General features: G+C 45.7%; 2 long non-coding RNA genes across 13 annotated transcripts in view; one reads left to right on the top strand and one right to left on the bottom strand.

Moving 5' to 3' along the window:
* LOC140470916 (uncharacterized) overlaps nucleotides 1–13,895 on the bottom strand; it is a 115,286-nt gene extending 101,391 nt beyond the window's left edge. For 4 of the 8 annotated variants that reach the window (XR_011956795.1, XR_011956790.1, XR_011956794.1 and 1 more), the window contains exons 1-3: nucleotides 13,835–13,895; nucleotides 12,907–13,122; nucleotides 12,689–12,795 (exon numbers count right to left, since the gene is read on the bottom strand). This is a non-coding gene — a long non-coding RNA (uncharacterized lncRNA). Of the gene's footprint in view, nucleotides 1–597; nucleotides 707–7,135; nucleotides 7,262–8,658; nucleotides 8,809–9,823; nucleotides 9,910–12,688; nucleotides 12,796–12,906; nucleotides 13,123–13,834 lie in introns of those variants that run through there. The other 4 variants (XR_011956789.1, XR_011956791.1, XR_011956792.1 and 1 more) reach the window with 4 other exon arrangements.
* LOC140470862 (uncharacterized) overlaps nucleotides 1–23,300 on the top strand; it is a 1,231,916-nt gene that overhangs the window by 189,629 nt on the left and 1,018,987 nt on the right. The gene's annotated exons all lie outside the window — the stretch shown is intronic.

Below are 23,300 nucleotides of genomic sequence, written 5' to 3'. Positions count from 1 at the left end.
CTGTTAATTTCTGAAAGGCCTGAACTAAAACGGAGTTTCAGCTTCACCTTCTCCCTGTCTCACCTCACTATTTACACCCAACTCCAAAACACTCTCATGGAGCCAAGCAGCCCTCACAGTGCAGCCCTGTCATTTTCATTGTCTGCTCACACCTTCACTGTACTGTTCCAATGCACCTCAATGGGAGCTCAGGACCAGCATTGCATCTTTCAATTCAGCCCTTTGTAACCCCAGAGTCAAAATGGACTTCAGCAGTTTCTGAATGAACAGACAGTTGTCAGAATCTGGAACGTTCCACCTGAAATGGTGCTGGAATTTGAGTCCACGAGAAATTTGCAGAGAATTGGAAGTCGGGAGTTTACAGATTAACATTATAAAGTGGATGAGTGAGACTAAATCTGACAGTTCCTGCAAAAAGACGAGGTGTAATTTGCATAAACCTGTGCTCTCTCTCAGGCCAATACCTCCTTCCACAGCTACAGGGCCAAGAATTGAACACATACCCCAAGGGTGATCCAACCATGAACTTGAACATCTTTCTGCTTTTGGCTTGACAAAAATATTGAAGATATTTTCCCACAGACAGAACAGACAAACCTTTCTCGTTCCACAGTTAAATCCCAATGATATTCAGATCCTGAGGACTCTGCTATCTGGAGAAACTTGTTTATTGAGATCCCAGTCTCAATTATCCTCAATTAATATCCTATAAAATGAATTCACAAAACAAAGCTCAGTCAGTGCAAGATAAATAGTGAAGGTAAACACTTCTCTTGGTATGTGTTGGATGTGTAAATGCTCCTCTTCAAATCACCCCGCCCCCACCCAGGAAGAGGACCCGTGCATGCTCCTTGCTGTACCTTGCCCCAAATAAAGATGGTGGCCATAACCCAGGACTTCTCACTACCTGAGGCCCAAGCCATCTTCCCCTTTGCTGCAAACATGGGACCAAGAGTTTCTAATTCAGACTAACGACCTGCACAGAGTGTAACTAAACCCTCCCAGTCTACACTGATACATTTCATCCGGTTTCTGCTGCCACTCTCCACTTTCCCCTTTCCGCCTCCTACACACACCATGGGTCATCATGGGTCCAGTGACCCTTCCTCAGAACCGATGACAGCTGGGAATATTAGAATCCCTTCAGGAAACAGGCCCTTTGGCCCAACAATTCCACACCCACCCTCCGAAGTTTATCCCACCCAGACCCATTCTCCTACTCTATTACTCTCCATTTCCCCCGAACTAATGCACATCCCTGAACACTACGGGAACCTTAGCTGGGCCAATTCACCGAACCTACAGATCTTTGGGCTACAGGAGATAGGGGTTAAAGAGTAAATAATAGGTGGGGACAGAGCCCAAAGAGACACAGGAACATTTGGAAAGATAAGGGAGTGGGAAGGTGGAAAGCTGTTAATGGAGGAGACAGGAACCTTCTCGCATCTCAGTGGCGGTGGTGGAAATGGTGGCTGATGATCTACATTGTGCTGCAAAAAAGACCCTGAGCTTCCAGTTGCCTGCTCATTAACACACAAGACTGTTCCCTGTCCAACATCTCTGTCTCATGCTTACTGCAGTGTTCCAGTGAAGTTTGATGCAAGTTGGAAGAACACTTCAGAACATACCAAATGGCTTCCTATTTCAAGGACTGCAATTTCCCCTCCCATGTGGTCAACAATGCCCTCCAGTGTATCTCCTCCACTTCCCACACCACTGCCCTTGAACCCCACCCCTTCAAATGCAACAAAGATGGAATCCCACCATCCTCACCTTCCACCCAGATACAACGCATCATCCTCTGCTCTTTCCACCATCAGATCCAACCACCTGAGATATATTACCCTCCCCACCCCTTTCAGCATTCCACAGAGACCATACCTTCTGTGACTTCCACGTTAGATCCACACTCCCCACCAACCCACACTCCACTCTAAGCACCTTCGCTTGCCACTGCAAGAGGTGGAAAACCTGTGCCCACACCTTCCCTTTAACTCCATCCAAGACACCACTGGATCCTCCCACATCCAGCAGAGATTTCCCTGCTCACCCAAACACCTCACCGATTGTGTCCCTTGCTCTCAGGACGCCAAATTGTGGAATATTCCATGGAACATTTCTGGGACACATGCACCAACCAACCCCACCGCCCTGTAGTCTACCACTTCGGTTACCCCCCACCCCTCCGTCACCACGCTGCCAAGGACATGCAAGTCCTCCATCCCCAAATCCGAGCCACCCGGCACCTGGAGGAAGAACACCTGATCTTCCATCTTGGGAAGTTTCAACCACACGGCATGAAGGTTTCCTCATCTCCCATCCCCCACCCTATCTCAGATTCAACCCTCCAACTCGGCACTGGCCTCTTGAACATTCCCACCTGCCCATCTTCCTTTCCAATTATCCATTCCACCCTCTCACCACCACCCTCCATCTACAACCACCTATTGCCTCCCTAGCTCCCTTCCCCCAACCCCAAACACCCCTCCCTATTTATCTCTCAGCCGTATTCCCCCACCCACATTTCTGATGAAGTGCTGACATGCCCAATACATCAATTCTCCTGCTCCTTGGATGCTGCCTGACCTGCTGTGCTTTTCCAGCGCCACATTTTAACACAAGCTGGAAGAACAACACCTCATCTCCCAATCGGGAACCCTGCAACCCTCTGGCTTCAACATCAAATTCAATAATTTTAGGTCCTGAACTCTCCCACGTCCCAGTGTCTTTGCCCCCCTACCCCACACACCAGGCCTTGTTATTACGTAGCCTGCCATTACACACTACCTATGGTTAGCCACTAACAGTCCCCATAAACAGCTCTTCACCCTCCCCCCCGTCCGATCGTTATTCACTCCTCTGTCCAACTGCTCCTATCTCTCTCTTTGGACTCTATCCCCACCTATCATTTACTCCTTAATCCCTACCTTCTGCGTAAAAACAGACTCTTTTTTTCTCAGTAACATCAGTTCCTGAGGAAGCATCACTGGATCGAAAATGCGAACTGATTTCTTTTCACAGATGCTGCCAGATCTGCTGAGCTTTTCCAGCACCTTCTGGTTGTTGTGTGTGATTTACAGCATCCGAAGTTCTTCTGGTTCTAATTTACCCGGAGTATCTAATTCAGGTCCAGCAGACTGAAACAGTGTTTATCAACCTTCCCAGTCCACACTAACTCCATCTCTCTCCCAGTATCTGCTGTCCCTCCCACTCCTTCACATTCAGTCCCCCCTCACAGTGACACTGCGCCTGCAAAGCTGATGGTCATGTGTTGGCCTGCTGGACCCACCCCTCATTCACTCCCATTGGCTGGAGGATCATGCCAACTCTCCTATTGGTTTGAAGCTGTGTCAATCAGCCAGGCCCCATTGTGACCCGAGTGGTGGGAAACTCCCAGGTGCATCAGAGGCTGAGGGGTGACCTCATAGAGGTTTATAAAACCATGAGGGGCCTGGGTAGGATAAATAGACAAGGTCATTTCCCTGGGGTCGGGGAGTCCAGAATGAGAGGGCATAGGTTTAAGATGAGAGGGGAAGAATTTAAAATGGATCTGAGGGACAATATTTTTCCCCACTGAGGTTGGTGCGTGTATGGAATCTTCTGTCAGGAAGTGGAGGATGTTGGTACAATTAAACCATTTGGCATCTGGATGGTAATATGAATAGGAAGGGTGTAGAGTGATATGTGCCAAGTGTTGGCAAATGGGTCTAGATTAGGTTGGGATATCTGGTCAGCATGGACCAGTTTAACCAAAGGGTTTATTTTCATGCTGTACATCTCTACGGCTCTGCCCTGCGATGAGCTTCATCATTCACAGTGAATGGGTCAGTATCACAGAGCACAGGGACTGGAGGCTATTCAGCCCATTGGGGCTGTACTCTCTTCCTCTGGAGATGGTGCCAGTCTATCACAACTCACCTCCCATTTGGACATAGCCCTCCAAATCCTTCCTTAAAAATGTTAAATTTCAAAATTGTTTTGACAATAGCTACTGAATCTGCATCCAGCTGTTGGTCAAACTGTTCCAGATGCTCAGAACTTACTGAGTAAAAAAATCTTGACATTTTTCTTTGCATTATTTGCCAGTTACCTGAAAATAGTTACTAAAAATTGTGACGTTAAAAATTTCTCACTCTGTCTCTCTGTAAATGAAATACCCTGGAAACAAATCAACTCCTGTTCGAAATCACTGCTTAACCTTCTCAGCTCTAAGGAGAATTGTCTGGCCTTCTGGTAACTCTCCATAAAAGAGAAACCTATCTTAATTTTAATTTATTAGCATCATAGAGATGTACAGCACAGAAACAGACCCTTCAGTCCAACTTGTCCATGCTGACCAGATATCCTAAATTAATCTCGTCCCATATGCCAGCCCTTGGCCCATAGCCTTCGAAACCTTTCCCAATCACATATCCAATGAGATGCCTTTTAAATGTTGTAACTGTACCAGCCTCCACACTTTCTCTGGCAGCTCATTCCATACACATACTACGTTCAGCTTGAAACTTTGCCCCTAATATCCCTTTTCAATCTTTTCCCTCATGCCTGTGCTTTCTAGTTTTGGACTCACCTAAACAGGAATAAGATCCTGGCTGTTTGCCCTTAATGATTTTATCAACCTCTATGGTCACCTCTCAGCATCCAATTCTCCAGTGAAAACAGCCTCAGTCTATTCAGCCTCTCCCTATAGCTCAATCCCTCAACCCTGGCAACACCTTTGCATCTTTTCTGAATCCTTTCAAGTTTCACAATATCATTCCAATAGCGGGGAGACCAGGACTGAAAGCAGAATTCCAGAAGTGGCTGAAGGAATGTCCTGTACAGCCGCAAAATGACGTCACAACTCCTGTACGCAATGCACTGACCAATAAAGGCACGTACACCAAACACTTTCTTCATTACCCTGCCTATCTATGATTCCACTTTCAAGGAATTATGAACCTGCACTCCAAGATCTCTTTGTTCAGCAACACTCCCCAGGACCTTCCCATTAAGTGTAGAAGTCCTGCCCTGATTCGCTTTTCCAAAATGAAGAACCTCACATTTATCTAAATTAAACTGCATCTGCCACTCCTCAGCCCATTTGATCGGAGTCTCATTGTACTCTCAGGTAACTTTGCTGTCCACTGCACCTCCAATTTTGGTGTCTATTGTAAACCTACTAACCATAGCTCCGATATTCACATAGAAATCATTTATCTAAATGGCAAAAAGCAGTGGACCCAGCACCCAGCCTGACAGCATATTGCTCATCACAGGCTTCCAGTCCAAAAAGCATCCTGCACTATGACACTGACTGCTCAGCAAGGTTAGAGCTCATGGCATACAGGGAGATCTAACCATTTGGATACAGAACTGGCTCAAAGGCAGAAGACAGAGGATGGTGATGGAGGGTCGCTTTTCAGACTGGAGGCCTGTGACGAGTGGAGTGTAACAAGGATCACTGCTGGATCCACTACCTTTCGTCATTTATATCAATGACTTAGAATGTGAACATAGGAGGTAAAGTTAGTGAGTTGACACCAAAACTGGAGGTGTAGTGGACAGTGAAAAAGATTACCTCAGAGTACAATGGGATCTCGGTCAGATGGGTGAATGGGCTGAGGAGTGGTATTTTGGGAAAACAAATTTTAGTAGGACTTATACACTTAATGGTAAGGTCCTGAGGAGTGTTACTGAACAAAGAGACCTTGGAGTGCAGGTAGATAGGATAGTGAAGGCGGCATTTGGAATGCTTGCCTTTATCGGACTAAGTATTGAGTACAGGAGTTATGAGATCATGTTGCAGCTGTACAGGACATTGGTTAGGCCACTTTTGGAATGTTGCGTACAAATCTGGTCACCCTCCTATTGGAAGGATGTTGTGAAACTTGAAAGGGTTCAGAAAAGATTTACAAGAATGTTGCCATGGTTGGAGGATTTGAGCTAGGCTGGGGGGTTAAATAGAGGTTGAATAGATTGGGGCTGTTTTCCCTGCAGCGTCGGAGGCTGAGAGGTGATCTTATCGATGTATATCAAAACATGAGGTGGATGGATAGGATAAATAGACAAAGTATTTTCCCTGGCGTCGGGGATTCCAGCACTAGAGGACATAGGTTTATGGTATGAGGGGAAAGACTTTAAAGAGACTTGAGAGGCAACGTTTTCACACAGAGGGTGGGACGTGTATGGAATGAGCTGTCAGAGGAAGTGGTGGAGGCCATTACGATTGCAACATTTAAAAGGCATCTTCATGTGTATATGAATAGGAAGGATATGGGCCGGGTGCTGACAGGGGGGACTAGATTACATTGGGATATCTGATCATCATGTACTGGTTGGACCGACGGGTCTCTGTTTCTGTGCTGTCCATCTATGACTGACCTTCCAGCCAATTCCGTATTCAAACAGCTAGTTCCGCCAGAATTCTATGGTATTGAAGCTGCTAACCAGTGTGTTATGTGAAACCTTGTGTCTTTCTCAAGTCCAAGGTACTGATTTCAATGCACAAAGCCATGCTGACTCTCCCTAATAATTTCTTGCCTTTCCAATGACTTGTAAATCCTGTCCCGGAGAATCCCTTCCAACAACTTCTCTGCCACTGACTTCAGGCTCACCGGTCTATAGTTCCCTGGCTTTTCCTTACCACCTTTCTCAAATAATGGCACCCATCTTCCAGCACCGCACCTGTGGTGATCGATGATACAAATATCGCAGCGAGGGGCCCGGCAAAAGCTTCCCTATTTACCCACAAAGTTCTGGGATACACCTGATCAGATTCCAGGGATTTATCCACCTTTATGCATTTTAAGACATCCAGTACCTCCTCCTCTGTAATATGTACACTTGCCAACTTATCACTATTTATTTCTCCAACTTTCATATCCCCTTTCATTAAAATCTGACATCAAATACTTAAAATCTCTCCCACCTCCTGCTGTTCCATAGACAGTCTTGTTGATCTTTGAGGGTGGCTATTCTCTGCCTAGTTATTCTTTTCTCTTTAGTGTATTTGTAGAATCTCTTTGGATTCTCCTTAAACCTATTTCCCAAAGCTATCTCATGTCCCCTTTTTTGCCTCCTGGTTTCCCGTGAGTATACTCCTACTACCCTTACAGTCCTCTAGGGATTCACACAAACACAGTGGGGTCTGTACCTGCCATATCCTTCCTTCATTTTCTTGACCAGAGCCCCAATTTCTCAGGTCATGCAGCATTCTCGACGCCTCCCAGCCTTGGCCTTAACAGGAACATACTGTCTGTGTACTCTCATTGTCGCAGGCCTATGGAGGATGTGGCAGATGATGACAGAGAAACAATCATTATCAGTAAAGAGGTAGTGTTGGGAAAGCGAACAACTCATCGTTATCTCTGTAATTCCTCTCTAGCCTCAGAACTATCACTATCTCTGGGATCAAAAACATCTCAATCTCTGCAACATCCTCCAACCTCTAATCTCCTCCAGTCTCAACACACTTTCTATCTTTAATCTTTTCCACCCTCACAAATCTCTGTGATGTGCCTTTCTTTAATTCCAGCCTTCAGGATAACCCATTTCTATTTCAGATTCCTGCACCCTGAGCTCCACAATGTCCCGCTTAACCTCTGTCACATTTTCCTCCAAAAAACATTAATCAATCACGTATCACCTATTCTAATATCACCTTCTCTGACCCGGTTGCTATTTGTGGCTTGTCATATTCCTATATTACGCGTTTGTGGTCTACAGGACGGAAAACGGTTTTGTGGTCCATTGGGTTTATGCTGTAAAGAAATCTCCCAGCTAACTATTTTAATTCCATTTTCCAGCACAGAGCCCATAGACCTGTCAGCCTTGGCATTGCAAGTGTGTTCCTAAATAGATTTTAAATGCCTTCGGGATTTCTGTCTCTCACTCTCTTCCAGACAGTGAGGTTTAGTGCAACTGTTGCTCTATGCTATCACCCACAGGGTTCAGAGCAGCTGGGTCTGTGCGAACCAGAGATCGCCCACACATTGTGAAGGATGGCAGGGTCCCTGAGACGGGGCACAGGAGATTTACCAGGATGGTTCAAGGAATGGGGGATTTTAGTTGCAGAATTTGTGGGGCTTTTTTAACATTAATTGTTCACGTGACATGTGTGTTGCTAATACACATCAAGAATAACCATCCGCAATTAATGGACTCTCCTTTTCAACCTCTCCCCTTGCATGTGCTGTGGTAATATTCAGGTTAACCACTACCAGATATCTCTCTATAATGAGAGAGCAGTCCTATGGTCGGGTAGGACAATGCTGACTTGATCTTTTACACAGTGATGCCACTGTCCCTCGGGGGTGGGGAGAGGGAATGCTGAAGGTGGTGGATGGGAAACCACTCAGGTACAGTGCTTTACCCTGGAGGATGTTCACTTTCCTTAATATTGTTGGGTGGTGGGGAGGGGGTGCACTGATGCAGGCAAGTGGAGAATGTTCCAACACAATCCTGATGTGTACCTTATAGAGAGAAAACAGACATTGGGGAATCAGGGGTTTGGGGAAACTGAGGAGTTCTCCTTGTAGCAAAGGAAATTTGGCGAGCTGTGACAAAGCGGTTTACAAAAGTTACACGTTGTAATAATAAACCTTAGACCCATCAGCTCATTATACAAGGGTTACAGGACACATGTTGAAGATTTGGGAAGATCTATTGAGAGGATGGTTTGATTCAAAGGAGATCTTTTATTCAGCAAATGGTATTGATCTGGAACACAATACTCTCACACAATATGAATATCCAGGTCCTGATGAATGGAGTAATTCTGTCAGAGTTTGGCGTTAGAGTGACGGAGATTACCATCTGAATATCTGCCTGTAATACAAGTTTATAAAATCCGTCACTGTCAGTTCAAGTTTGAAACTCATACAATCCCCTCCTCCTGGCCCAGGAGGACTGTACACATTACCCCTGGCGGAGGTTAGCAGGAACTTCAAGGGCAAATCTATGTGGGTATTGATGAGTTTCCACCTTGGGACTTCATGTGACTGAACATGAGACAGAATGTCCCAAGATTCAGTGAGATGTGGAGAGCAGGATTTCCTTCCTTTTCTTTCCTTCCGTTCTGCCGCTGTGCCTCATCAATAAGACATGGGGGTGTGAAAGGCTCATGCACCTTGATGGGCAAGTTGTCTCCATTCTGACCAATGGGCAACAAGGTCCTACCAGTCATGAAACAGAGTATCCCTGAAAGATAGCAACTGCGCATGCTTCCCACTGCCCAGTGCTCCCAGTACATGTTTCGAATAATGAGGGGGGAAATCTCATAGAAAAGGCATAACAGGAAAGTTCCAAAAGGTTATAAACAGTTTACAGAGAGATATTCACAGGAAACCTGGGCAACAAGTTGGCAAATAGAGTATAACTTGGGATAAACTGTAGAAAGCTGCACCACAAAGGGACTGGGGGAAAATGAGCAGGAAACACAGAAAGCGAGCACACAGTTACAACATGGAATCAGGAAGGGGAATGGAATGCTGTCCCTTATTTCAAAGAGTTTGCAATATAAAAGTTTGGAGTATATACCTTCGGGCAACTAAACAAATGGCAACTGAGACCACATCTGGAGTAACGTGAACAGATTTGGTCACTTTAGTTCATGAAATAGAGCAGTTTATTGGAGGCATTTCAGAGAAGATCCATTGGGATGATCCCTGTTTTGAAGGGATTATCCTGTAAGCAAAGGCTGAATAAGTTGGGAATATACTCACTGGACTTTGGAAGACTGAGAGATGATCTCTTTGAAACATACAGAATGCTGTCGAGGTTTGACAGGATAAATATGGAGAGGATGTGTCCCATTACGGGTGAGTCTTGAACCAGATTCTGGGTCAGTCGCGGAATCAAGGATTCTGTTTCAGATTTGTTAAGTTAAAGGCAACACCGACACAGGTTAGGGTTTCAGTCGCAATGAAGCTGGGGTGAGAAGGAGACAAGCAGCATTTTAGAGATTGGAATTCCTGGTGTTTGTGATTGTGTAGATGTCTGATCAGAAGGACACCTTGGGGTCAGATATGAAAGCAATATTGTGAAGAGTGTAGACACTTCCCAGTGAGAGGGAGGGGCACAGCAGTAAGGGAAATGAATTTGGAATAGCATCTGAAGGCAATGGGTTTAACAATTGCGGTGTTTCATTGGAGTGAATTGCAGCTAATCGAAGCGTGGTAAGCAGTTTGATAACTGAGTAATAGTGGAGTAATGGAGAGGGATGATGGGGAGGGAGAGCCGGACATTGTCAGTGTACATGTGAAACCTAACACTGTGCTTTTGGGCGATGTTACCTCGTGGCAGTATGTAGGTGAGAAACAGGACGGACTAAGGATAGATCCTGGAGGGACACCAAATACAATGAATTCAGAAAGGGAGAGTGGAGATGGAGCAGGATTTTCCAATGATGGTGAGGTCAAATATTAGGTTTTAGCAGAATTGGAGAGAAGGACATAACCAGAAAAGACAGACAGACAGATCATGGAACAATATCTGTGAATTGCAAGGCGGGGGGTGGGGGGGGAGGTGCAGGCAGAAATGACGGTGACAAGCAGGAGGATGAGACAGAGATTTGGAATGTCCATGATTTAGCTACACTCGGGTAAATGGCCAAGATGATCTCAAATAAGGCTTGACAAGGGACTCTAGGAAATGCAAGTTTAGGACTTAGGAGCATCCTTGTGAGGCAGAATGGCTTGGTGGGCTTGTGGAGAGGGAGGAAAGAAGCAGAGGCAGCTGATCGGATTGTTTCAATGTTATTGACAGAGAAACTCCATGTGCTCCTCACTCTTGTTGTTGGATGGAGGAGACAGGATAATGGACATTTGTTTATTGTTTTGGAAATAAAAACAAACCTGTGATAGTGATTCTAAAAATAAGTGAACAAACCTGTCGTATTTATCAAGAATATTAAAATATACAACTGAAGTTCAGGTTTGAATCCCAAATTGGTAGAGGGTGGCTCTGAAGTCAAGAAAAAATTAACTGGAATGAAGAATCTACTGTTTGCCATGGAACCATTGGGGATGTTTTTCTGCTATTGACAATGTCCTTGAGGGAAAGAAACCCGACAGTGGACCATCAAGTCACTCATTGTATTAATCACTACACAGTCTCAACAAAGGAATGAAACTGGATGGACCACATTACATCTACCAATGCACTGGAAAATACAACCACACAATCAGCCCTCTTGACCCTACAACTTCTGTCTCACTGTGGGCCAACAACAGCAGCAGAACTGTACTCCAGCCAATCTGAAATCTCATTGCCTGATATCCCCCACTTAACCATTAACATCAAGCCAGGGGAATCAACCCTGGTTCAATGGTGAATGCAGGAGGGCATGCCAGGAGCAGTACCAGGCATACCTGGTGCAGCTACCAAACCTGCATGCCAAACACCACAAGCAACACCAAATAGAACTAAGTGATCCCATAACCAACAGATTAGATCTGATTTCTGCAGTTCTGCCACACCTAGTCAAGAATAGTGATGGACAATTAAACAACTCACTGGTGGAAGCATCACAGATATCCCCACCCTTACCGATGGAGGGGTCTCACACATTCATGCAACAGATAAGAGGACAGCATTAGCAGCGATTTTCAGCCAGCAGTGCCAAGTGGATGAGCCTTCTCCATTGGTCCCTGACATCACAGATATGAATCGACTTGGTTGAAAACTCATTTCAAATCAGATCAAGAAATGGATAAGCAGTGTAAAGGTATGGGCCCTGCCAATATTCTGGCAATAATAATGTTGTCTGTGCTCCAGAACTTGCTGCCCACCAAGGCAAGTACTGCTCCAACACTGGCACCTACCGACTTTGTGGAACATTGCTCAGGGATGTTCCAACACAAAAAAACAGGGCAGATCCAACTCAGCCAATTCCCCTCCATCAGTCCACACTCGCTCAGCAGTGACGTGATGGAAGGTGTCATCAACAGTGCTGTCACGCAGCTGCTCAGTGATGCCCATTTTGGGTTCTGCCAGGGCCACTCAGTTCCTGAGCTTGTTACACACTTGATTCACAAACTGATAAACAGCTGAATGAGCCAGACCCCCTCCAAGACCACTATTTCGACTTCAGTGATATCACCTGACCTCACCACAGTCTCAGCTCATTTGCTGAAACTCTCATTCATTCCTTTTGTTAACACTCGATTTTATTGTCTAAACCCACTCCTGGCCAGCATCCCACAGTCACCCTCCCGATAATCTCAAGAATATTGAAAACTCGACTGCCGAAGTGCTCACTTGTACCAAAACTTGCTGATCAATCAAAAGACTCCCATTTATAAGTGACAACAATTTACTTTCGCACCTTTGAATTAATTGCTGGCTGTAATCATTCCTATCTCCCTGCACCACACACCTTTTCATATCTCAATAACTCATTTTAGTTCAGACTCTCAATGATGTGTTTAGTTTTGAGTTCACCTGTGTGACTGTTTCTATAGACTCCAAGGGAACATGGTCTGGAATCCCCACTCTAACTCTCTAAGATCTACTTTCTTCCTTTAAGGCATTCTTGAAAAACTGCTTATTTGGCAATGGTTTTGGTCACTGGACACAATATTCTCCATCTGTAGCCTTATGTCAAAAGTTCTCAATAATATTTTTGTGAAATTAAAACCATGATGATTTGTACAGATATCTTCTACTCTTCAATATCGCTGAGTGAATAATCTGTAATGTCTCTTACCCAACCACGTTGTGGGAGCACCTTCACCACACAAACTGCAGCAGTACAAGGAAGTCAAACATCACCCTCTCCACAGGCAACAAGGCTTTGGCATTGATCACTGGTTTCTGTGGAAGGAGAAATACACAGTTGATGTTTCAGGGAGTGCAATATGAATTACAGGGAATGAAAATGGTGCAGTATTTGACTGTCAGAAAATTGAAGGAAAATGCACTCACTTATTGGAAAAAAGAATTCTTGACCGTCAAAGATATTGTGGAAAAGATAAACTGATAATGGAACATCATACGGTCAGGAGCCGGGCAGCAGTGGACAATTCATTTGCATTCCTGAAGAAGGGCTTATGCCGAATCGTTGATACTCCTGCTCCTCGGATGCTGCCTGCGCTGCTGTGTTTTTCCAGCTCTACATTTTTCAATTCATTTACAAAGCAGCTGTGAAAGTAATAGTAAAATACTATACAGAGCAAAAATATACCCACGAGAGACTGAAGAAGCTAGATAATCAGAGAACCCAGAGGTGAACCAGAGCAGAGTTCACTTTTATGATCCCACAGTCAAAGATGTCTAACACAGAAACAGACTTCTTCGGTCCAACCTATGCCAACCAGATAGCCTAACCTAATCTACCTAAATGAAACCCTTTTTGGCACTCCTCAGCCCATTGGCCCATCTGATCAATATCCCACTGTACTCTGAGATAACCTTCTTCATTGTCCACAATACCTCCAATTTTGGTGTCACCTGCAAACTTACTAACTATACGGCCTCTATTCACATCCAAATCATTTAAATGAATGACGAAACAAATCCAGAAAAAAGTCCATTTCTCTGGGTTTGAATGTGCTCTGTGTAAATCCTGCCCTCTGACTCTTTTTACCAGGGAAGGCTGCACATACATCCCTCTGAACTTTGCCCCCTACAAAGCTGGCGGCCGCGCACGTGTCCAGTGACTCATTGCCCCGAATAAAGATGGCGGCGCTCACTCGGGCCGATTACTCAACGAGACATATTCCCGTTTGCTGCAAAAACGGAACTGTAAGTTTCAAATTTATATTTTCCGATGTGCAGCAAATGATTGTAAAACCTCTCAGCCCATACCAACACCATTTCCCTCCCGCTTCCTGCTGTTTATTTCTTTCCTTACCGACTGCTCTCCGCACACACACATTCCGAACATCCGCTCCCACCGCGAGGATGATCACGTGGTATAGTCTAGTCCCGCCCTCATTCACTGATTGGCCGGAGGACCAACTGCCCCGCCAGGTCCTCCAGCTCCGCCCCTGCCTTTCCATTGGTCCGCCGCTGACATCAATCACACCTGTCGATGCCAACCAGATATCCTAACCTAATCTATCTATATTAATTCCTATCTGCCTGTCCTCAGCCCATTGGCCCATCTGATCAATATCCCATTGTATTCTGAGATAACCTTCTTCATTGTCCACAATACCAACTGTTGGCTGAAGCTTGTGCACTGCTTCGTGGCTTTTGTTGCTGTTTCTCAATTACAAGAGTGAGGGACAAAGTTAAAATCCCACAACCATCTGATGAAGGACCGGCAAAGTAGTGTTTCCAAATAAACCGGTTGGACTATAACCTGGTGTTCTGTGAATTTTAATTTTGTCCATCCTAATCCAACACCAGCACCTCCAAGTCACGAGTGATGGAGGCATGCATAATATAAGAACAAAAGATCAAGGAAAAAGAGAAGGCCGTCCTGCCCTTCGAGCCTGCTCTTCCATTCAATAAGATCATGGCTGATCATTTTGTGGATGCAGAACCATTTACCCACGTTCGCACCATATTCCTTAATTAATTATTTCTTTTTAAAAAAATTAACTTAGCTTTAAAACCGTTCATTGAACTAGCATCAACTACTTCCCTGGGTAATGCACTCCTATCGAGGTCAAGACGTTCCTTCTCAATTCACTCCTAAATTTGCTGCCTCTAACCTTGTGGTGATGCCCTCTTGTCCGAGCTTCGTCTGCCAGTGGATACATCCTCTCTACTTCTATTTTATTTCTTCCATTCATTATTTTATATCTATCCATTCTTCTGAATTCCAATGAATATAATCCCAATCTACTCAGTCTCTGTTAAGTCAAACCCTTCACCTCCGGAATCAACATAGTTAACCTCCTCTGCACCCCCTCCAGGGCCAGTGCATCCTTGAGCACGCACGGAGGTAAAAACTGCATGCAGTACTCCAGGTGTGGCCTCACCAGCACCCACTGTAGCGAGAACATAACCTCTGCTTTTAAACACAATCCCTTCAGCAATGAAGGATAAAATTCCATTTGCCTTCTGAATTGATTGTTATACCTGGTGACTAACCCTCCTGCAGAAGGATGTTCAGGTGCCTCTGCATAGCAAATTATGTAACTTTTTAAAAATTCAAGTAATAATCTTTTTATTAATGTTACTCCAACCAAAGAGTATGACTTTACATTTATGAACATAATATTCCACTTGCCAAACCATTGCCCACTCACTCAATGTATCTATGTTCCCCTGCAAAGTTTCCCAGTCCTCCACACACTTTGTCCTGCTACTCATCTTAGTCTAATATGCAAACTTTGACACCCTACATGTGGTCCCCAACTCCAAATCATCTGTATCAATTCTAAATAATTGCAGTCCCAACACTGATCCTCGAGGCACGCTACTAGTTACTGATTGCCAGCCAGAATAAACCAGCTTATTTATCCCCACTCTTTGCTTCCTGTTAGTCAACCAATCTTCTACCCATGCTAATACTCTATCCCATGCACCCTTATATAATGCAACAGCCATTTGCGTGGCACCTTGTTGAAGGCCTTTTGGAAATCCAGGTACATCGCATCCACTGGGTCCCCGTTGTCCACCTTGTTCGAAATGTCTTCATAGAATACAAAATGATTTGTCAAGCATGACCTGCCCTTTGTGAATCCATGCTCTCTCTGCCCAATGGGACAATTTGTATCGGGATTCCCTGTTATTTCTTCCTTGATAATAGACCCAAACATCTTTCCAACTACAGAGAATAAACTAACTGGTGTAAAATTCCGTATCTTTTGTCCACCGCCTTTTCTTACAGTCCTTCCTTTTCACTGGAATATGCCTTTGCTGAGCACTTCCTAAAATGTCTTTGAAAATCTTTCTCTGCTCATCAACTGTTCCACCATAAAATGTTTGTTTCCAGTCTACCTTATCCAGGTTCTGCCTCATTCTATTTTAGTTCCCCGTGTTCAAGCACAGGACCAAGGTATTAGATTTTATCTTCGCACTGGAGGAGAAAGTGAGGACTGCAGATGCTGGAGATCAGAGCTGAAAATGTGTTGCTGGAAAAGCGCAGCAGGACAGGCAGCATCCAAGGAACAGGAGAATCGACGTTTCGGGCATAAGCCCTTCTTCAGGAATGAGGAAAGTGTGTCCAGCAGGCTAAGATAAAAGGTAGGGAGGAGGGATTTGGGGAAGGGGCGTTGGAAATGCGATAGGTGGAAGGAGGTCAAAGTGAGGGTGATAGGCCGGAGTGGGGGTGGGGGCGGAGAGGTCAGGAAAAAGTTTGCAGGTTAGGAAGGCGGAGCTGAGTTCGAGGGATTTGACTGAGACAAGGTGGGGGTAGGGGAAATGAGGAAACTGGAGAAATCTGAATTCATCCCTTGTGGTTGGAGGGTTCCTAGGCGCAAGATGGGGCGCTCTTCCTCCAACTGTCGCGTTGCTATGGTCTGACGATGGAGGAGTCCAAGGACCTGCATGTCCTTGGTGGAGTGGGAGGGGGAGTTGAAGTTTTGAGCCACGGGGTGGTTGGGTTGGTTGGTCCAGGTGTCCCAGAGGTGTTCTCTGAAACGTTCCACAAGTAGGCGGCCTGTCTCCCCAATATAGAGGAGGCCACATCGGGTGCAGCGGATGCAATAAATGATGTGTGTGGAGGTGCAGGTGAATTTGTGCTGGATATGGAAGTATCCCTTGGGGCCTTGGAGGGAAGTGAGGGGGGAGGTGTGGGCGCAAGTTTTGCATTTCTTGCGGTTGCAGGGGAAGGTGCCGGGAATGGAGGTTGGGTTGGTCTGGGTGTGGACCTGACAAGGGAGTCACGGAGGGAGTGGTGTTTTCGGAACACTGATAGGGGAGGGGAGGGAAATATATCCCTTGTGGTGGGGTCCATTTGGAGGTGGGTGAAATGACGATGGATGATACGCTGTATATGGTGTTTAGTGGGGTGGTAGGTGAGGACCAGTGGGGTTCTGTCCTCGTGGCGGTTGGAGGGGCGGGGCTCAAGGGTGGAGGAGCGGGAAGTGGAGGAGATGCGGTGGAGGGCATCGTCGACCACGTCTGGGGGAAATTGCGGTCTTTGAAGAACGAGGCAATCTGGGTTGTACGGTATTGGAACTGGTCATCCTGGGAGCAGATGCGGCGGAGACGAAGGAATTTGGAATATGGGATGGCGTTTTTTACAGGAGGCAGGGTAGGAGGAGGTGTAGTCTAGGTAGCTGTGGGAGCCGGTAGGTTTATAGTAAATGTCCGTGTTGATTCGGTCGCCCGAGATAGAAATGGAAAGATCTAGGAAGAGGGGGGGAGGAGTCTGAGACGGTCCAGATGAATTTGAGGTCGGGGTGGAAGGTGTTGGTGAAGTGGATAAACTGTTCAACCTCCTCGTGATAGCATGAGGCAGCGCCAATACATTCATCGATGTAGCGGAGGAAAAGGTGGGGGGTGGTGCCAGTGTAGTTGCGGAAGATGTTCCACATATCCTACAAAGAAGCAGGCATAGCTGGGGCCCATGCGGGTGCCCCTGGCTACTCCTTTGGTTTGGAGGAAGTGGGAGGATTGGAAAGAAGTTGTTCAGGGTGAGGACCAGTTCAGTCAGTCGAAGGAGGGTGTCAGTGGAAGGATACTGGTTGGTACAGTGGGAAAGGAAGAAGCGGAGGGCTTTGAGTTCTTCGTGATGGGGGATGGAGGTGTATAGGGACTGGTGAAGGTAAGGCGTTGGGGGCCGGGGAAACGAAAATCATGGAGAAGGTGGAGGGCGTGGTTGGTGTCCCGAATGTAGGTGGGGAGTTTTTGGACTAAGGGGGACAGGACTGTGTCGAGGTATGCAGAGATGAGTTTGGTGGGGCAGGATCAGGCTGAGACAATCAGTCGGCCGTGACAGTCACGTTTGTGGATTTTGGGTAGGAGGTAGAAACTGGCGGTGTGGGGTTGAGGGACTATGAGGTTGGAGGCGGTGCTTGGGAGCTCCCCTGAGGTGATGAGGTTATGGATGGTCTGGGAGATGATGGTTTGGTGGTGGGAGGTGGGGTTATGGTCAAGGGGGCAGTAGGAGGAGGTGTCCACGAGCTGGCGTTTAGCCTCAGCGGTGTAAAGGTCGGTGCGCCAAACTACTACCGCGCCTCCCTTGTCTGCCCGTTTGATAGTGAGGTTGGGGTTGAAACGGATGGAGTGGAGGGATGCACGTCCCGAGGGTGAGAGGTTGAAGTGGGTGAGAGGGGTGGAGAAGTTGAGGTGGTTAATGTCACAGTGGCAGTTGGCTATGAAGAGATCAAGGGCAGGTAATTTATCTTCACACTCTCCATATGTATTGTAACTTCAACCATACAGTGATCACTTCTTCCAAGAGGATCCCTAACTCTGAGGTCATTAACTATTCCTGTCTCATTGCACGGGGGCCAGATGTTGGATAGCTGGCTCCTTGTCGGTTACATTTCATACTGTTCAAAAAAACTATCATGTATACACTTAATGAACTCCTCAAGGCTACCCTGACTGAGCTGGTTCGACCAATCTACATGTAGATTAAAATCACCCATGGTAATAGACATGCCATTTTTACAGGCATTAGTTATTTCTTTGTTTATTGTCCATCCCAACGTGATGTTATTATTTAGCCTGCACACTGCGCCTATCAGTGACTTTCTTGTTAGAATTTTGAAAGCATCATTTCTGTTTCCCCTAATGTACAGCAATAACAACAACTACTTGCTTTGTATGGACCCTTTCATAATGGCAAATCTCCTAAGGTGTTTCATGGATGATCAAAACATTGATTAAGGAGAATGATTTTAAAATACATCTTAAAAGAGGATAGAGAAGTTTCGGGAGGGTTTTCTACACACTTCTGCCCTTGACAGCTCCAATTGTGGAGTGATGCAGGTGGGGTGGGATGGGGTGGGTTGAAAAGGGAACGTGCAAAGGGGAAATGGAGGAGCGTAGGCAGTGCATAAGGTCTTAAGGATAGAGGAGGTTCCAGACTGAGTCTGTCTGTCATGGACAGTATGGCTGCCTCATGGAATTTGAAGCACCGCAATGGGCCCATGCATGTCATGTTAGTCAAGGATAGTATAACGGTGGCTGAGAGAACATTTGGTGAGGACTTGTCTACTGAAGTAGTGTGGGCAGAGGTTAGAAACAGGAGAGGGGAGGTCACACTGCTTGGATTTTTAATAGGCCGCCGCAGAGTTCCAGGGAGGGGGAAGAGAGGATTAGAAAAATTATTCTGGGTAGGAGTGAAAGTAACATGGTGGTCATTATGGGGGATTTCAACTTCCCCAGCATTGACTGGAAATGCTATAACTCTAGTATGTCGGATAGATCAGTTTTTGTCCAATGTGTACAGGAGGGTTTCCTGACACAGGATGTCGAAGGGCCGACAAGAGGGGAGGCCACATTGGATCTGGTGCTTGGTCATGAACCAGACTCGGTGTTTGATTTACGTGTAGGTGAGCACTTTGGAGAGAGTGATCATAATTCAGTTATGTTTAGTTTAGCGATGAAAAGGGATAGGTACGTGCCACAGGTGAAGACTTATCGATGGGGCAGTGGCAATTATAATGCGATTATGCAAGAATTAGGATGCATAGGATGGAGTAGCGAAATGCAGTGGATGCAGACAATGGAAATGTGGAGCTGGTTTAAGGAACAGATATTGCATGTCCTTGATAGGTATGTCCCTGTCAGGCAGGGAGGAAGTGATAAGGTAAGGGAACCATGGTTTACAGAAATTGCATCTCTTGTTAAGAAGAAGTAGGAGGCTTATGTGTTGATGAGACAAATGGTACAGATGAGGCGATGGAGACTTACAGATCAGCTAGGAAGGATTTAAAGAGAGTTAAGAAGAGCAAAGAGAGGACATGAGCAGTCTTTAGCAAATAGAATAAAGGAGAACCCTAAAGCTTTCTATAGGTATGTGAGGAATAAACGATAGAGTAGGAATATGGCCAATCAAAGACAGAAGTGGGAAGTTGAGTGTGGACACTGTGGAAATCGGAGAGGTGCTAAACAAACATTTCTCATTGGTTTTCACTCAGGAAAATTAGAATATTGTAGATAATAATGAGGTAGAAGATGTTAGACTAGAAAGGATCGAGGTTAGTTACGAACAGATGTTATCAATTCTAGAAGGATTGAAAGTAGACAAGTCCTCTGGGCTAGATGGGATTTATCTGTAGATTGTCTGGGAAGCTCGGGAGGAGATAGCAAAGACTTCAGCTTTGATATTGAGTTGTCATTGCCTACAAGTTCAGTACCAGAGGACTGGATGATTGCAAATGTTATGCCCTTGATCAAGAAGGGCGGTAGAGATGACCCAGGTAATTATATACCAGTGAGCCTTACTTCTGTTGTAGGAATGGTTTTGGAAAGGATTATAAGAGACACCATTTGTAATCATCTGGCAAATAACAATATGAGTTCAGATCGTCAATATGGTTTCGTCAAGGACAGGTCGTGTCTCGCAAACCTCATTGAGTATTTTTGAGATGGTGACCAAGCATATAGATGAGGGTAGGGCAGTTGACGTGGTATACATGGACTTCAGTAAAGCCTTTGATAAGGTTCCACATGGTAGGCTGTTAGATAAAATGCAGCGACATGGAATTGAGTGTGATTTAGCAGTTTGGATTAGAAACTGGCTTTCTGAAAAAGGCAGCGAGTGGTGGATGATGGAAAATAATCAGCCTCCAGTGCAGTTATTAGTGGTGTGCCACAAGGATCTGTTTTGGGATCACTGCTGTTTGTCATTTTTATAAAAGTCTTAGATGCAGGCATAGATGGATGGATTAGTAAATTTGCAGACGACACGAAAGTCAGTGGAGTAGTGGACAGTGTGGAAGAATGTTGCAGGTTGCAGGGGGACTTGGATAAACTGCAGAATTGGGCTGAATGGTGGCAAATGGAGTTCAATGCAGCTAAACCTCTATATCCCACCACTTTGCCCTACAATCGTGGTATCTGGCTGTGCACTAAGAGCAGTGCAACAGTCTGTACTGGGACCCTGAAACGCTTGGTAAAGAGTCAAATCATCTGAGCATTGAGAGCCCCACCACATTGCATGCATTTTCTCTTGTTTTCACTCTGCTCCTGACTTGCCTTGGTTTTCCTGATGAACCTGCTAAAAGTTGTTATTGCATACATCTGCACAAGCTGTGAATTGAACCCAGGCCTCTCGGTCCAAGATTCGGGATATTTTCACCACGTCACAAAACATCAACTCGAACTTCCTTTGTCCCTTGCCTGGTCAGTCACACCTGAATCAACTCTGCAATTGGGAGGAAGGGGCGGAACAGGAGGACCGAGGAGTGGCCGGTCCTTTAACCATAGTGAATGAGGAAGAGGAGCCAAAGTATTCTCGGGAGTGAACGCTTCATTGGTCAGAGAGCAAACTATTTACAGGATTGATCATTCTCACGACATAGTGGAGCATTAAACGTCTCTCATAAATCAATGTGAGGTTTTAAAAAATACTGTAGTTTAAATGTAAATCTGATAACGTACATATTTCCGATCGATTTACACGACTCGAGTAAGAAACTTATTTTCAAACTCCCAGTACGATTGGTAATTTACATACCTGGCCGGTATGGTTGATTTGGACCAGACAGTTTGCATGTTATACATCTCCATGATTATAACTCGACAAAGCAATTGTTAATGACTAATATTTTACCCATCAGTCTGTGCAGATATGAATATTCTCTATGAACTCACTGATAACCTCAGACGCACGCGCAGTTTTGTTTCTATGCAGAGCATGCGCAGTGTCACATTGGTAAGGGCACAGAGAGAGAGAGAGACATGGAGCTGCTTTCTCCGGCAGCGGCTGCGATCAGCTTCAGAAAGCGGCGCACAGAGCCCGTGTGTGGGAGCCTCGCTGGGAGAAAGGAGCGGAGAGAATTCACAAGTCCTGGATAAAGGTTAAAAAAAACTCGTAGAAGACCCTCCAGGCCCGTGTAAGGAGGCGGCGGTCTCTGATCAGGGAAGCGGCCCAGAGTCACGGCCGCCATTTGTTTGAGGGAAGAGTGAGCGCTAATGGCCGCCATCTTGAGACGGTCAAGGAGCAGGAGGGCGGGGCTCTCGGGATCTGTAGAACAATCAGAGGAAAGGGAAGACCCATTGTTATTGATTAATTCCACGAACACAGCGTCACTGGGCGATCCTGCAGGAATATCCTCTCTCAGTCCTGCTGGGATGTTTCACCCAATCAGAACCAGCAGCTCTCCTCCTCTCTCAGCTCCCCTTCTGTCCTTCCTGCAGCATCTGTCCCCTGGAACATTGAGCTGCCTGTCCTGTCCCTCCCTCAGCTGTGTTTCTGTAATACCTGTGATATCCCAGTCCCATCTTAGATTACTTCACTAAAGACAGGAATTCACCCGATGACTTTTTCTTAACATCAGCAATTGTTTAATACTCACTTACAGGTTTTTAATTGCATCGTTTTTGAAGCATTTACTTCACATTCTATCATTTGCAATGGTGGGATTTGAACCTGTGTCCAGAGAACACTTGCTGAGTTTCTGGATAAATTGTCACACAATAATGCCACTAGGCCATCACTTCACCTGCTCACAGTTTGTATATCCCAGAGCAACATGAATCAAAACCCTTTCTTTCTGCACAATTGTTTGACCCGGCACTCTGGTGATGTGACTCAGTACCTCTCCATGTGGTATCCCTCACTGTGTGGGTCTAATTGCTGCCTCTGTCAGCGTCTCTCACTTTTGAAGCTACTCCACATCCTGAGCCAACAGAATTCTCCACTCCAGAGAGATGAGGCAGCACAGGTCAGGAATGGAGAATGGGATTTTCCAGATCTCTGTGGGGTCAGTGCCATTCTATATGTGTAACCCTCAAAGCATTCGTCTAATTGCCCATACTGCCTATTTCTGTGTCTTCTACAGGTACTCATGGAGTTCCTGACTCAATAGACTTGCCCACTGCTGATTGGGACGATGGTTGGTCAGTCAGAAAGACAAAGTCAGGGAGGTCGGGAGTCTTCAATAAATCCTGCTGCCAGGTAAGATCATTCCAGTGCACAGAGCAGACAGTAATAAGGGGGATCCAAACATCAGCTAACAAGACATGACATCGAGAAAGTGCTGGAGGGGGAGCACAGTACAGACACACCCCAGGCTCAATCACCACGCCTGCTGCAAGTTTTGTTGTAATGAGACAGCATCGGGATTTGCCAGTTATCAGTCCAGGCCTGTGCTTTCTTAGTGAGCATCAGAACAACTGGGGAGAAAGCAGGCCTCCCACGAGAGGGTGGTAATGCTGCCTGTGATCTTTCTGTTCCCTATTCCCTCTCCAACACTGTATCAATGGCTTGTATTGAGGACCAGTGTCTTCAATCATTCTAA

The sequence above is a fragment of the Chiloscyllium punctatum genome, chromosome 52 (assembly GCF_047496795.1).
Source record: "Chiloscyllium punctatum isolate Juve2018m chromosome 52, sChiPun1.3, whole genome shotgun sequence".
NCBI classification, from domain to species: domain Eukaryota; kingdom Metazoa; phylum Chordata; class Chondrichthyes; order Orectolobiformes; family Hemiscylliidae; genus Chiloscyllium; species Chiloscyllium punctatum.
Note: the sequence above shows the minus strand (reverse complement) of the source record. Positions and strands in the feature narration are given on the sequence as shown.